Below are 13,024 nucleotides of genomic sequence, written 5' to 3' on the forward strand. Positions count from 1 at the left end.
ATTTTACAGTTAGGAAAACTGAGGCCTGGAACAGTGAAATGATTTTACCAAGGTCATCCAGCGGGCCAGGGGCAAAGCTGGGAATAGAACTCAGATTCCTGAGTTCCAGTCCAGTGATCTGTCTACTAGGTCACATTGCCTCCCCTCTACTTTGACACAGATAAAGTCTCATATTAGCAATACAGCATGGAATTCAGAAAGTGCGTTACCAACCCAGCTTACACCATCCATCAGTTTAGGATAGTAATTTTAGAATATTATATACAATGAAACTGTAAGGGAAAATTAGAGAAGCAGAATGTAATCATCCAAATCAGAGTTTAGTCAGGCTGGCTTGTCACCCTTGATCTTACAAAAAGCTCCACAGCATCTCTAGTGACCAGAAGTGGTCAGGAGTTCAGTTTCATATCTCATTCAAAGTACATCAGCTCTAGCAGCACAGTGCTTATTGATACCATGGTGGAGCCATAAGTGTAATCTGACTTCTATATTTGGCGAAGGGCAGTTCCAGCCAGGCTAATGGGGCCACGTATGTGTGTGTGTGGGCAAATTCTATGCCTGCCGGAGGCTTGCAGTTTGAGGGGGCAAGAGCCCCCGCAGGCCCCCAATCAGAAACAATTCAGAGGGAAGAGTGCCACCTACTCTTGGGTTGCCAAGTGTCAGGTATCTCATGTGACACTCTCACATTTGGCAGCTCTGTTGTGCATCCCTGAAGCCCACCTAAAATGTCATGCTGTAATAAAGTGATCTGCCCTTTAAGGGTGAAGGGGTCTAGCCATCTCTGTTTCATTATCAGATGCAGCTGGGAAGGAGTCGGGTGTTCTCTACAGAGGGTTGGGAGAGCTCAGTTGAAGGTAGAGCTGTGGGAGGAAAGTTGGTTCTTGTGATTGGCCCTGGAGGGGAGGGGTGAGAAAGAGGGGAGTGAAGGTGAAAGGCTCCTCCAGTCTGTGTTGGTCGGAGGAATAGCTTTACTCTGAGTATCTTGTCTGAATTCATAAAGCATGCCCTGAGACCTGAAAGTGCCTTGGACATGGCATTAGTCCTTCCTAGGTTGGGGGGATGCAGGCTAGCTGCTTACATATGCCTTAAGCTAGGCTGCAAGGGCAGTCTACAGCACTCCTCCTGGCCACCGGAGGCTGCTGTGGTATCTGGTCTGCAGGTAGCCATCTTATTTCTGCTCTCCCTGTTCATCCAAGGAAGGAAGGAAGGAACATCTAACTAACAGCAGCTGTGGGGACAGAACATAAGTGGCACCCATACTAGCCCAAGGCTTCCCTCACCCTCTCTCCCATCACCCCCAGTCACCTTCTCTTTTCCAGCTTTACTCCAGACCCCCTTGCCTACCTTTCTCCAATCTCCACTCAGCACCCACCTACTTGTAGAAATACAGCACCTCCAGATACCCTCCAGCACCCACCCACTTGCCCCACATACAGCTGTCACGCTTGGTGCAGCTCCACATCCAGCTCCTGACACTGCTTGGGGAAAGCGTGTGTTTTTATGCAAACCAACATGTTAAATAAACTATAAAATTTCCCACACTGAGCTGTACAAAGCTCATCATCAATGCTATTGGATTGTCATCACCACCTCCTGCAGCACTTATATGGTCCTTGGCTCTTGTCCATCCAGGTACTCCCCCAGCCCAACCCCGCTTAGCTTGTGAGTTCCAACGGCCACTAGTATCTCAGAAGGGTGTGGACAGAAGATACTACAGGTTAGGGTGACCAGACAGCAAATGTGAAAAATCAGGATGGGAGTGAAAGGGTAATAGGAGTCTATTTAAGAAAAAGACCCAAAAATCGGGACTGTCCCTATAAAATTGGGACATCTGGTCACCCTACTATGGGTACACATTTTTAAACCAACAGGTCTGTCATAAGGTATATTTCCCAAATCTGAACCTTAGCGTCCAAAATTTGGTTACCTGCACGAAACCTCTAAGCTTAATTACCAGCTTAAATCTGATAGCCTGCCATCACCCAAAAATATAACATTTTGGGGCACTCTGACCTCCCCAACTTTCCCTGGGGACCCCAAGAACCCAAATCCCTTGGATTCTTAAAACAAGGAGAAATAAACCATTCCCCCTTTCCCCCCCCAGACTTTCCCTGAGAGAGACAGTATTCCTGGCACAGAGAGAAATTAGTCTCTCTCTCCCCCTTCCCTCCTCCTCCACCAGTCCTGGTGTTTACACCCACTCTCCTGGGATAAAACAAAGGAAACAAGGAAAGATCAATCAGGTTCTCTAAAAGAAATGAAAAAGTAAAGAATTATCTCTGTAACTTCAAGATGTAAATATTCTTTACAGGCGTCCTATAAGTTTACAGACAAAGAAGAAACCTTTCTCCAGTACCAATACAATAAAATATTCCCCAGCAACTACACAATAATAAGTTTAAATCCAGCCAGTCTCACATATGCATAATAGAGGTAAAACAACAATTTAAAGGCCTAATTGCCTGTTCTATTACTTTTGAACAGAACTTTGAGAGCCTTTAGGTAATGTTCTGGTCCCTCTCATTACCCCTTGAGAAAAGACACACACACAGAACAAAGGACCCACACCCAAAACTTCCCTCCACACAGGGTTGAAAGTATCTTGTCTCCTGATTGGTCCTCTGGTCAGGTGTTTAGTTCCCTGTTTGTTAACCCTTTACAGGTGAAAGAGACGTTAACCCTTAGCTATCTGTTTATGACAAGGTCCAAATAACATGCATCCAAAAATTTTTAAAGAGTTGGCCGAGGAGCTTGCTTGATTATTAATGTTGATTCTCAATAAGTCTTGGCACATTCGGGAAATTCCAGAAAACTGGAAGAAAGGTAATGCCAATTTTTAAAAAGGATACACTGGATGATCTAGGTCAGTGGTCCCCAAACTTTTTGGCTGGCGGGCGCCAGCTGAAGGACCACAGCGGCGGCAGAGCACCCACCAAAATGCCGTGGTGGCGACGCTTTTCGATGACGTCACTTGTCGATGGCAAGCAGCGTCATTGAGAGGCATCCCCGCCGAAATTTGGGGGTGACGCCTCTCGATGATGTCACTTGTCGACGGCAAGCGGCGTCAGTGAGAGGCGTCCCCCCCGCGGCATTTTGGAGGGTGCTTTCCTGGGGACCAGGACGTGGATGCATTAAGATGCCCCCACGGGCGCCATGACGCCAGCGGGCACTGCGTTGGGGACCACTGATCTAGGTGATTATAGATCTGTCAGCCTGCCATCAATCTCATGCAAGATAATGGAATGGGTGATACGGACCTGGATTAATAAAGAACTAAGTGAATTAACATAATTAATGCAAATCAACATGGGCTTATAGACAACAGATCCTGTCAAACCAATCTGATATCTTTTTGATGACATTAAAAATTTAGTTGATTAATGTAATAGTTTTGATGTAAGATATTTAGACTTCTCTAGACTTCTTGTGGTACTGCACAGCATTTTGATTAAAAAAAAACTAGAATGATGTAAAGGTTAACATGGTGTACATTAAATGGATTAAAATTTGGCTAACGGATAGCTCTCAAAATATAATTGTAAATGGGGAATCAACAACAAGTGGGGGTCTTTCCATTGTGATCCCACCAAGATCAGTTCTTGGCCCTATGCCATTTAACATTTTGTAATCAATGATCTGGATGAAAACTTGTAGCTGACACACATTTTGGGGAAGCGGTAGATAATGAAGAGGACAGGCCACTGATTCAGAATGATCTGGATCACTTGGTAAACTGGGCCCAAGCAAAAAATATTCATTTTAATGCAGCTAATTATAAATGTATAATCTAAGAACAAAAAATTGTAAGTCATACTTACAGGATGGGGGAACTCTATCCTGGGAAGCAGTAATTTTGGGAAAAGTGGTCGTGGGGGATAATTAGCTGAACATAGCTCCCAGCTGTGGCCAAAAGAGCTAACACAATCCGGGGATGCATTAAAGGGGAATTTCAAGCAGGAATAGAGACGTTATTTTATACCTATGTTTGGCCCAGGTGCAACCACTGCTGGAATACTGTGTCAAGCTCTGGTGCCCACATATCAAGAAGGATTTTGATATATTGGAGTGGGTTCAAAGAAGAACCACAAGAATGACTAGAGGATAAGAAAACATGCTTTATAGAGAGAGACCCAATGAGCTCAATCTATTTATCTTAACAAAGAGAATGTTAAGGGTGACTTGATTACAGTCTACTATAAATACTTACATGGGGAACAAATATTTAGTAATGGACTCTTCAGTCTAGTAGAGAAAGGTATAACATGATCTACTGTCTGGAAGTAGAAGCTAGACAAATTCAGACTGGAGATAAGGTATACATTTTTAATGGTGAGTGTTCCAATGGTTAATTATTATCTATGAGGGGGCACTGTGGATTCTTCATTACTGACAATTTTAAAATCAAGAGTGGATGTTTTTTCTAAAAGATCTGCTCTAGGAATAATTTTGGGGACATTCTATGGCCTGTGTTATACAGAGGTCAGACTAGATCCCAGTGATCCCTTCTGGCCTTGGAACCTGTGAATTTGATCACAGCACAAGCTGAGCTGGGGGGCAGGTTTAAACATTTTGGAACTTTAGCATTTAGGAAGCTAATCAAAAGGAATAATGCCCAAATTAGTCTGAGTTAGGAGATGCATTAGACATCACTACTGCTTGATGTATAATGCTATCTATTCTTTAGGTTCTTATACTATGCACATTACCATAGGATTAGAGTGCCTTCCAGTAATGCATTAAGCGACACTATATATATATACACACACACACCTCTGCCATCAATGATGAGGACCCATTTATTCAAAGACAAATCCTATTCTCAGAGCACAGATCGATAACTCAGCTATGTGCTCTGAAGTTCCATGGTGGTGACGGTTACCACCTTTGTAGGTTTTCTCAGGATCATTCCGTTTTTTGAGGAAGCAGTCCTGAGAAATATGGAAGAGTGCTCAGTACACCCGACCAGCTGCCAAGTTTGATGGAGTCATGATCATCCTGGATGTCCTGTTTTTTTGTGCTTCAGGTGGCAACCCTAACAGTGGCTGGGAAGCTGGAGACATCTGCTGCACAACTGCTAGTGCAGATTTAAAGAGGTCCATTGACTTTCACTGTACATACAGAATATGACAATTCCTGCCCCAAAGAGCTTAAGAGACTAGAGATAACAGGTGTCTGGGACAAACATGTGGGGCAGGGCTTTTAAGGGTGATGGGATAACAAAAATAATTGTATGTGCATAAACTTTAGCCAATCAGGAGTGGTAATCGCAACTTTGCACCTTCCTAGCTCTCATTATATTGCCGTATTGTGCACACATTACAACAGCATATGTGTAAAGACAAAATTCACCATGAGCTTTTTTCTCTTCCATGACATGGCTGGAAAACCATCAGACAACTCATTTCTATGGCTAAATCCTGACTCCAGGAATTATTCAGTACTTTTCTTAAGTATCAGTCTCTTATGCAGTCATCGTTAATGACCTGCAAGATGATAACATGAGCAGAAAACAGGTCCAAGATCCTTTCAGACTTTTTTAGAGAAGCATGAATGAATTTAAGGGAAAAACTAAGGTCCTTGTTAATAGCCTTGTCTGTTATCTTGAGTGAAGAAATGACTAAAGTCACTTTGTGATTAGAATCCACAATGTGGCATATTTTAGGAACAAAAGTACTGGGCATATTGGATTGGATACTACCATGGATATGAATGATAACTATTCCTACAGGCAAATACACAAGCAGTAGTTCAAGAAAACCAAATGGCATAACTGGCAGAAATTATCCTTTCTGTCTATCCACCCATGCAGGTATTTACAATATTCTATGACAGTACCATATCTGAGTGCCTAATGTCTGCTCCTGATAATGTGCAGAGGACTCATGGTCTTCTGAGGTTAAATATTCCTATCTTCAGAAGCACAGATCAGAAAATTACAGAATCACTTGTAAACTTAAACAAAGAAATTTGGCTGCAGTATCTTTGTGATATTGGAAGAATTAAACTAAAAGGCTGGAGTTGTGCTGTGCATTCTCTCCCAGTTCATCAAGGTAATTGCATTGCCATGAACATGGTTAATCCTAAAAGTACACACACACCTGATAACCTGCTTGCACCTCAGGCTAGGAAAGAGGATCTTACATAATTGGTGAGAAAAGAGAAGAAAACATTATTTGCCTTCCTCAAGATTTACTGCTTGTGTTTTCACAACTAAAAGCTCTATTATTGTTGACTTTAACCTTTCACATTATCAGGCTATCATATTGTGTTTCTAGCTGCCAATTTTTGTAACTACATTGCAGTAGTGAGCAAATTCCCATACCAAACAATTTAGTTGTTTCATACTAGAAAGTCAACAGTGTAATATATTATGAATACATTTTAGTCACTGTGGAATATGTAATATTACTAAATGTATTGGAATGGTATTCACCTCAGGATTAAATACTTCAGGGGAATTATGTCAAGTAAAAATAGAATAATTTTAATTTTCATCATGTGCATTTCCACAGAAAAAGTGAAAATGCCATAGTGTTTTCAGTAATGTTGAGTTCATATAGCTAGAAACATGAATCTAATACTCCTCCCACCTTTTCTATTTTAAAAAAAGTTATTTTTTCATAGCTTTTAAAATTTTTAAAATGTCAAGGCATCTTCTGTGAATTACAGGTTTTTTCTCACTTTCTCATGCTTAAAAAAAATCAGTATGTGACCATTTTGGCACAGAGTCCCAAAACCCAAGCACTATCCTTTGAGTTAAAGTTTCTTAGAAAAATGAGAATAAAATTCCTAATCTTAAAATATGCTCATCTCTCTGTGTGTGTGTATGTGTGTGTGTGTGTCAAAATTTTCAAAAGTGAGCACCCAGTTTTTGAAAATCAGGCTTCCTTAAGTTGACTCAAATTAGACAAGCAAAAATTGCTATTCAGGTTATGAAAATCTTGGCTTTATATGTTTGTACAAACACATACATAAATTACATTCTTGTAATTAAATGATCTTTAAAACACTCTGTTCTATGATTTCTTGTGGGAGAATTTAAAATGTACTAGAGATAAATGTATGCCCTGTCGTATAATTTGATTTGTTTTCTTGTAGCTATACAGGTAGCATCCTTTGTTAATGGACTGTTTTTCACTGCTGATAGAGGCCACCCACTGTGGCTGTTTATCCTGACCCGTATACCCTCATGTAGGCAATGTTAGTCTGTAATCCAAATGGAATCTTTATTTAACGAAACCAAAGTCTGCTGATCCCATCCCAGCAGGTGTAAATTGAAGGACTGGTAGAGCTGATGATAGCTCAGGGACTAGCAGGCTCCAGAGCTAAATACTCAGCAAGATTACTGTTAGGTGACTTCACTAATTAACAGAGGACAAGCTTATCCAACCTCAGGGCATGACTGCTGACAAATTATAACTAACTACCTTAAAAGTTGTGGAAGGATAAGGTACTGTAGAGAACAAACATATAAAATAGGGACAGAACCAATACAGAAATAGCATGTAGAACTTCCAAATTTGTAGCCCCTCCAGAAACCTTGTACTTTACTTTTTATTTTAAGAAGGTGAAGAAGTCTTTGAAGCTGTTTCTGACATCAGAAATAAAGAGACAACCTTGACTCCCAACTAAACGCCTTATTAATCCTCTGGGTCAAGCAAGTAGGTGGCTACTGGCATCATAAAGTTTGTCTTCCATGTGCACCAGATGTCATTGTCTTGTGTTCAACAAAACCCAAGGTTAAAGCAGAAATTGTGTCTGTTGAAGACCTAATGATTAATAAGAGTTAATTACAAAGCCCCACAAAGCTTCTCAGATACAAAATGCTTCATCTGGAGTTTTTAGGAGCGGTTCGCCTCCCCATCCCCAAAAGAGGTTTAATGCTGTAGTCCTTCAAAGAAAGAAATGTACCTGCTATGAAAAACCATTCACCGGCATCTATAATATCTTATTCTACCATGTGAGAAAAAAGGCATTTTCTAGTTCATTCTTGATATCCTTTCCCTATGGCACATTTGGTGTGTCTTAAACCACAGAAACTGAAGACAGCCTAACCAGGTGTGAGAAGATAGAGACATCCCCAAAAATTGATAGCCCATGAAATTTCCCAAAATGCACATTTCCTTTTTCTGTACATGGTCTTCTATATCTATATATAATTTGTACTAAAATGTTTTTGTTTCCATTGCATAGGCATTAAATAGAAGCCATGTAACACAGAAGAAGTTTATATTTTGTATTAATGGTATCTACTTTGGTCAATACAGACATTTTTGCCCTGTCTTTATTTTCTAAAGAAATGTCTATGTATGCTTCCCGTGTTTAATAAATAAATGCTTTATCATACAGTGGGGGTCATTAAATGACTGTTTTCCACAGTGGTGTATGGGTTTACTCAGGTGTTTGTGGTGAACACTATAAGCAAAATAAGAAACTCTGCAATAACTTTACTGTGAGTAGTGAATGCTCAGTTTTGCATAGCACCAAAGCCTGCTTCTTTAAGATTTTCTTCATTTAGGCCCCAGTTCATCCAATCACTTAAATGTGTTTAACCAAGGTAAGGATCACAGGATGATGCCCTCATTCTAGTACTTCAGGAAAAAGCCTGAAATACAGTGTAATGGCTGGTGGGGAAGCAAAGTGGTGGACATGGTGTTGGAAGCTTGTGTAAGCAGCCTGCAGCCCTCTGATCAGCTATTAAGGGAACTCTCTGCAATAGAATCACCACTTTTTCAAAAGGCAAATGTGGGACATTTGCAGGAACCCCAACCCCTCTCATTCATCTGACGAAGTGGGTATTCACCCACGAAAGCTCATGATCCTAAACGTCTGTTAGTCTATAAGGTGACACAGGATTCTCTGCTGCTTTTACAGATTCAGACTAACACGGCTACCCCTCTGATACTTCCCACCCCCTCTGTGGCCCCACCCCACCTCATCCCCTGAGGCCTCATCCCCTACCCCAACTTTTTCCCTGAGCCTTCACGCCCTGGCCAGCCTGGAAGATGGAGCTGGGCTGTGATAAGAGCTGCCTAGGGAGCCCAGGCTGCTGTGGGGAGCCCAGACCCCTTGACCTATGTCCCCACCCCTAGGGCAGGTGGACGGTCCAGAGCTCCCCAGAGTGGCTCCCTGGGTGGCTCTTACCAGGACTTGACTCCAGCTTCAGCTTCTGGCCTGGTAAGGGGACAGGTCATCAGGTGGGAGCGGAGAGAGGAACAGGGGGTAGGGCTTTGTGGTGAGGGGTGTGGCTACGGCCCACCTCAGCCTCCCACTGGCAGGCACAGAGAGATGCCACAGGGAATCCGGGACAAATGGTGTCCCAGAGTCATTCAGCCCGGGACTGGAACTGGACCTCTGCATTTTGGGATTGTCCCACCCAATTCACAACAGATGGTCACCCTACATACAACCACATGGCTGAAGAGGCACAGCTGCTGCAATGGCTATTGTGGCAGTGAAACCATAGTGGCTGCTGATTCTCAGCTGGCAGGGGTGGGGGAGGATTCCATTTAAAGAAAGTGTGTTTAAAAAAAGGTTCCTTGCTGAATAGCCAATACAAGAATTATTTTACCTAGCTGCAGTAGAATGGCTGCAAACAAAGGGCTAAATTGTGGCTTTGTCATAAGTGTTGTGCATAGAGTGGCATGGAATTTCACTCCCCCAGGAACAGACTGGGAAGCAGATTGACACTCAGTCACAGTCTGACTCCCTGTTTCCCCCGTGCCACCAAGATGTGTATGGGGAAGATATGTACATTGTACAAGCCCTGTACCGAGTGCAGCATACACCCCCTGGACACATTATGGGAGATGGAGTCAAGGATCTCTGAGTCACAATGGGGTCCCTGTTCTGCTTCTCGGACAGTGCAGCTAGGCACTCTGCCTTGCTCAAGGCAGATTACAAGGTACCAAACTAGCCCTAAATATTTATTATTGTTAGCAGTATTATATTAAATATCACTCTTAATGGTGGATGTCACCAGGTGGTGCTGATAGTTAAGGCACAAGATTCGTTCAGTCTTTGAAGAAAAGCTGGATTGTTAGTTTTCTAAGGTAGTTTCTGTAGTAAAGTGGCCATCTTGGAGTTAACTGAGTTACTCAAAGGATTATTATGGGATGGAACTATGCCTCATCTTTCCCTACTTCCTCTTTGGGAGCATTCCCTCGCCCCCTTCCCCTTCCCACTCCCTCCACCCCCAAGCGTTCTCTGTTTGTTGTGATGCAGTTGAATAAAGCAGCAATTCTCCAGCCTTCAGGCAAATGAGAAAAATGTTATTTTTATTGCCCTGAGCAGACCCTTTACTAAAGTTTCTTTGGGGGAGGTGGAGATATTGTAAGTAGCAATAGCGGTGGTTCCTTTGCTAATCCCTCTAAAAACTGGAATCTGTTCTTGGAGCAAAGTTGGTCGCTAGAAACTGAGTATTGGTGTGTGGGTTGTGAGCCCTGAAAGAGGGGACTGCCGGCATGTTGTTTCACGCTCTCTGTTCAAGGACTGGCTTATATAGAATAAATAAAACAAATTACACTAAGCAAATACCCATACTCTGCATCACAGACTTCTCGTCCAACAGGAAACTGACTGCAAGGCCCCAAAATTGTCTGCTTTTTGTTTAAATGTATATGTACAATTATACAGGATGGCTCAGGATTCAGGATGTGAAATGGATCATTTCACCTCTAGATGGATTTGTATTTCTTGTTCAGCACTGCGAAGTTTCTATTATCTCAGTATGTGCCAGCAGTTCTGACTCTGTAGTTTGAGTATGCATGTTCAGACTGTTTGGGATATTTGGTACTATATATCTCACAGTTTTGAAAGTAATGTAATTTTAAAAATACACTTTTAAGGACTGTATCCTGCACTCCTTTCTCAGCTGAAACTGAATAAGGAGAACAAGTTCAGATGCTAAATAATTAAGCAGTTTTAAGTGTGACAGAAATAAGGTACATTGTATTATCTATTGAGAAATACACAATTTAATGTAGAACCAAAAATCCATGAAAAGTCAGATTTCAAGCTTCTGTTAGCCCACCTGTCCTGGTTTCCTAGCCTTCTGGCCTCTGTCTGCCATGTAGATGACAGATTAGCTGTGAACATCCTTTATAAAAGGAAATAGTGTTCTATAAAATTCACACCATGGTTTCCAATTTGGTATCAGTCAGGACATCCTAAAATAAAATTTGTTTCAAAAATAGATTGGTAGGGGGGAAATGTCAGGGTTATAAGAAAACAATCTACTTATGTCAGTTTATTCTGAGAAAACTTGCCCGAAAAGAAGGTTTAATGTCTTGTTCAGGTGCAGTAGTTTTTTTGCTGATTAGGAGTAAAGCAATGCAAAATAACAATAGTGTTCTGTGAATCAAGTGTGCTGAAGAAGAGTTACCGTACAGCAAAACAGGAAGTTTAAAAAAAGCAAAACAATAGATCTTTGAGAGAAAGAATGATATTCTATTTCTGTAGATTTAATTATTTAATTTTATAGATTTCTTATTTTAATTTTAATGTAGAATTATATACAATAATGTAAACTGCTCAGTAAATGCTATTAGTAAATGTACCACAGTACAGAGCTGTACAATAAAACTTCTTAATTTTTGCTTTTGTTTTGTTTCAGTTTTGGGCCCAATTTTGCAGTCCTTATAGAAATGGGAATTTTGCTTATATAAGGACTGGAAGATCCGTTTCTTTCTCTACACATGCTGGGTGATATTCTCTAATTTATACTGCATCTGGAGTGTGTAGTAACAGCTATGGTTAAGGTTGCTTAAATCTTTCCATTGTAAAGGGCCTTTTTCAGTAGCTTATAATGTTGTCAAACTTTAACCTTTGGGGTTATAATTTTCTAGATCTGGTCTCTGCATAAGGATGGGGTTTTATTTGTTTGAAACACAAACAGTCAACTCTTAAGATTGCCAGTGCTTTTAGGCCAACAAATAAGCTTACCTTGATAATGGTCTCATATGGGAATTCTCCCCTTCTAGAAGCCAATGAACTATTTTAGCAAAAGAGTCGTGCTTTATCTGTACATCTTAACAAAAGAGGCCAACTTTGACCATTAGATACAATACAATCCAATTTTATTAGCCTAATCCAATCGTGGGCAAACTGTGGCCTGCCAATGGGTTACCCTAACGGGCCATGTGCGGCCTGTGGACCACAGGTTGCCCACCACTGATCTAGTCTGAAAGAACTTTTAAGTACTGTAGTATCACTTTCATAACAGTATAGGAAGACCTAATTGATCAATACATGCTATTTTGAGGAATAGGCTAAGCTTTTGTTTGTGAACATATAACTAGTTATTTATGTTAGCTCAATGCTCCAAGTAACATTACAGTCTTATGTATGTTTATCCATGTTGAACACATTTCTGAATTATAAAAGGAAAAACAATAATAAACCAGCCAACCTGTAACTTAATGCACGTCTGGCGATGTACGAACTGATTCCAATGGGAAGATACTTCTGCAGAGGGCTGAACAAGTGACCCAGGGATATGAAAGCATTAGCCCTACTTACTCCTTAAGACACTAGTTAAGTGCCTAACTCTCCTGGAAAGTCACCTTGCTGGCATTTTATCTTTGAAAATCTCCCCTAAGAGGTTTTATGTGTCCAGAAGTAGCCAGTTTTCTGGATTGAGGGCCAGATTAGGTTTCGGCAGATTATAAAACCAGAAGGGACCATTTGCGATCATGTAGTTCAGTGGTTTTCAACTTGTGGTCTGTGGACACCTGGGGGTCTGCAGACTATGTCTAAGATTTCCAAAGGCGTCTGCATCTACATTCAAAGTTTTTTAGGGGTCCTCAAAAATGATTGAAAATCACAGATCTAGTCTAAGCTTCAGTATAACATAGACTGTAGGTCTTCTCTGAATTAATTTGTTTAAACTAGAGCATATCTTTTAGAAAAACATCCAAACTTGATTTAAAAAATTCCTGTGATAGAGAATCCATCACAATTCTTGGTAAATTGTTACACTGGTTAATTACCCTCACTGTTAAAAAATTGCATCTTATTTCTTGTC

The sequence above is a fragment of the Chelonoidis abingdonii genome, chromosome 2 (assembly GCF_003597395.2).
Source record: "Chelonoidis abingdonii isolate Lonesome George chromosome 2, CheloAbing_2.0, whole genome shotgun sequence".
Classification (NCBI taxonomy): domain Eukaryota; kingdom Metazoa; phylum Chordata; order Testudines; family Testudinidae; genus Chelonoidis; species Chelonoidis abingdonii.